The sequence below is a fragment of the Haplochromis burtoni genome, unplaced genomic scaffold, assembly GCF_018398535.1.
Source record: "Haplochromis burtoni strain Fernald_Lab_line unplaced genomic scaffold, NCSU_Asbu1 Contig_1195, whole genome shotgun sequence".
NCBI lineage: Eukaryota > Metazoa > Chordata > Actinopteri > Cichliformes > Cichlidae > Haplochromis > Haplochromis burtoni.
Genome location: NW_024583556.1, coordinates 61222 through 65393, shown reverse-complemented (window position 1 = coordinate 65393; position 4172 = coordinate 61222). Strand labels below are relative to the sequence as shown.

Genomic DNA, 4172 nt, shown 5'->3' with positions numbered 1-4172 from the left:
TATCTTATCAACAAGAATTTCAGTCATACTTTAAATATTCAGAATAAATAAACTGATAATTGCTTTCACACGTCTACCAAACGCTACTAAGAAAGAAATACATCTGTTACCAAATGAAAAGATAAAACATGTTTCCTAAACAGGAGGAAGGTCATTTCCTATATTTTCACTGACTTCTGCTCTGAAAATATTCATCACCTTGCAACTAAAACTTCCATTTGGGCAAGAGGAGCTCATAGTGTGCGATAAGAGCGCTGCACCACAATGACCGCACAACTGACTGCTTTGATTCTTCTTTGTACACCATGTAAGTGCAATTCTTTGCTAGAGAGAAAAGCATGATAGTAAACTGTTGTTTGTACTGCACTGCACATCTTTACTAAGGCTGTTTATTAATGTTTGTAACAATAATTGCTTTGATTTGTCATTTTGTTAACTGTAATTTTTCTTTCTTCAGTCCTGATTCTGGCTGCTGACCTTCGTCAACCGATTTCTTTGACTACTGTTGAACCTGGTGACAATGTCACTTTAGTGTGTAATGTCTCTGGGATGGAATTAAAAATTTTCTACTGGCATAAACAGCCTCTTGGACATATGGTCCAAAATGTTGCCAAAGTCATCCGTGGCCAAAGCACTATTTCTGAGGAATTCAAGGATTCACGTTTCACAGTTATAAAAAAGGCATCTCAGTATTTTTTAACAATCAGAAATGTCAGTAAAGAGCATGAAGCAACATATTTCTGTCACACTGGAACAGATTATGCTCCTAAGTTCAGTGGTGGCACATTCTTGGCTGTGAATGGTAAAATGTTTTTCTTTTTCTGCCGATCTCACAGATCACACTCAAAGTTTTAATGAATTTAAAATAGTTTACATTGTAAATGTGTCTTAATTCGCAGATCACATTCACCATTCATCTGTCTATGTGAAACAAAGTCCACAGAAGGCATCAGTTCATCTGGGAGACTCAGTAACATTAAATTGTTCTCTTTTCTCTAACAACAATGAAAAATCAGTCCAATGTTTAGATGAGCACAGAGTGTACTGGTTCAGAGTTGGATTGGAAGGATTTGATCCAAACATCATTTACACTCAGAAAGAGCAGAGATGAAGAAAGGAAGAGAAGTTGTGTCTACAGCCTGTCCAAAACTATACAGAACTCCTCTGATGCTGGGACTTACTATTGTGCTGTGGTCACATGTGGAAAGATCCTGCTTGGTGAAGGAACTAAAGTGGAGACACGTATGTATGCTTGTATGTTGTAGGTAAAACCACTGACACTAAACCGCTCCGTTTAACATAAATAATATAAGTTTGTTTCTTTAAATAATGACTCGTTTAATATTAATCAGTGTTTATACTTCAAGCACTTTTCATCATCATGTGTTGTATCTGCAATCCATAATACAGCATGATTTATTTTGACTAAACATTAATGACCTTTGACTTACCAACTGTAGATACTTGTGTGAGCTTATTGTGTTCCACCTGCAATTAGCCAGTAAATAAGTATAATAAGTAAATAATGTCTTTAGTGGTTCATAATGAAATAATACTATAACTTACAGTTTTTTCTAGAGTTGGGATCAGAATTTGGGTCATTTTCCCTGTACTTGGAGTATTCTTCACCGGCTACATGACTTTGATCTGCATTAACCAAAGGAACACCAGTGAAAGGTAGGGAATATTTACAGATACAGATAACTAATGCTTGCAGATTTAATGATTAATCAAATGCTTTCCAAATGGTATTACATAGTGGAACAAAATTTCATGCTACTTCTCTGCATTCATAATGCCATTAATTTAGACAAGCTCTCTTCCAACCACTTTATGTTTTGCACTTCATTTTGCTTTTTTCCCCACTTTTAATTTTGTTTTCATTGGTATTTAGGGTATCTAGGTCTGTGTAACTAGGGCTTTAGCAGTTATTTTCCCACCAACTGCCATCAACCTTTAGAAGCCACTTGCAAACGGTCAGAGTATGCTGCTTTTATAATAATAATAATAATAATAATGGATTGCATTTATATAGCGCAGACCCTCAAAGCGCTTTACAATTTCACTATTCATTGGATGTGGACCCTTTGTTCAAGTAAAAATATACACCTTTACACCAGTACAAAAGCAGTCCAAGTTCAGCCCAGGCGGCACCTAAAAATTCTTGCACTGCCACTGCAAAGAGAGTAGGGGTCACAGAGGGGTGTAAATCTTGGCAACACTGACCCACCTCTTTTTTGTTGAGATATTTATATTTTCTTTAAAAAGTATTTCAATGTGATAAATCTTAGAAAGCAGCCAAAGACAAAAATAGTTTTGTCACAACAGTACCGAAACTTAGTCATATGTAAACATACTAAGATGGCTTTGCTTTTTTAAAGGGGGAATGAGTGGGTTTCAACCTGTTGACAAGGCAACGTTGGATCAATCAAATAATTTGATAAATGTGTGCCACTTTAAAATTAATCGAGCTGTATAATATATATATTTTTTAAAAATATGCCAAATTAGAGATGGTCTCAAATGATATATTTAGACAAGATCATAAACCCTAATCTATTAAATACAAATAACACTTAAATATGTGAACATTTTGCAGAATGACAAAGACAGGACAACCAACTTCGCAGCACTGCGTTTCTCCACAAAAAGAAAGAACAGAAGAGCGTACACAGAGTGTACTCTGTTCTCCAAGCAGATAATTACACCTAATGCCCTTTCTAATGTGTGAGCAGTCCTTGAGTACCAGACATAGTATATTTATAAGTTATTAGCATTTAATAATAGCTGCAGCCTCACAGAAATAGAAAATAATTTTTTTTTGTTTTCTTGTGAGAGAGTGCTAGCCTTTCAGTTTGGTAATTAATCACCCCAACTTACTTGGTACAAGTTTAACATTTATACATGTCATTAATATTTATATTTTGTGTGTGTATTGTATTTGTAAATGTGTATTTTTGTATTACTTTCTCATATAGGAAAACTGATTGTAGGCTACTTCAGTATGCCTGTATATTTGAGTTTCAGATTCTTAGTGCATATACTTTTTTATTGTTTTAGTGTTTGTGCTGATTTTTTATTCCGTTTTTGAGTTTGTTGTAATTCCAATAGTGACTTTGATATCTTGTAATATTATAAAATTTTGGATTTTACTTCACAGTCCTCAAAATAAAAAGTTTCTGTTTTGTAATTCTGTTTGTTGGTTCACATTTTTGTTGAACTTCTATTGAGTTTTATGTTTCTGGATTGATTTGATTTCCTCTAGCTTTCCAGAGCGTTTCACTGACTTTTTCTCCTCTTTTTTTTTCTGTGTTAATGTCTTGGTACTACAAGACTGTTAATGTCTGTTTTCTCTAAAGGTGGGTTTTGGTTTTTGCTGTGTGATTGTCTCATGTTCTTTTTGAGGCGTACAAAGACAGAATTAACCAAGAAGTCTATTTCAAACTGTTCCAATGATGTTGGTTTACAGTTTCTTAGATTTATTTAATAAATGTAAACAATATTCTTGCTCCTGAGGGCAGTCAGGAGCCAGGTCAAATGACAATATGAGAGTCGCTTATTCTGTTCCTCAGTTCAAAGTAAGGCTGCATTGGTGACCCCTTGCAAACGACAATAGTGACAAGTATAGTGCTGGACTCAAAGGAGGTCAGGGAATTATGGGCATGCTCAAGTTCAACCCTGGCCAGGTGCAAGCTCCAGGTGCACAGGTAAATCTAGACCATAGCTGTGTCCCAATTCAGGGTGTGCATGCTTGAAGTACGCGCAATACGCGTACTACGTACGGTGCGTACTATGAGTACGAGAAGTGCGGAAGTGAGAGGCTTGTGAAACGGGACGGTATATGCTTCGTCGCGCTGTTCAGGTTGCCCAGCAACCATGATACTAACCATGAGACATGTTACATACAGCTTTGTGTGACAGAAATGAAGGAGAAAAATGTTTTGTTGGTCATTCATTTTTGTCATGACATCACTTTGATTAGTTGAGTAACTGAGGCTGAGACCACAGGACTGTAAACATGATTGTTGGACTTCATTTCTGTGCTGAACAGCCATTTAAGATTAGTTAGTAAACAACAATTAGTTAATGTTGTTCATGAGACTAAAATCATCTCACTGTGGTAATGTAAATATAATATGGCCAATATTATATTATTGTCAGATTATTATTAT

At 35.5% G+C, this 4172-nt stretch overlaps 1 pseudogene; it reads left to right on the top strand.

The window, feature by feature from the left end:
• The first annotated feature begins 450 nt into the window (after window positions 1-450).
• The window catches only part of LOC121813147, a 4614-nt pseudogene continuing 892 nt past the window's right edge, over window positions 451-4172 (top strand).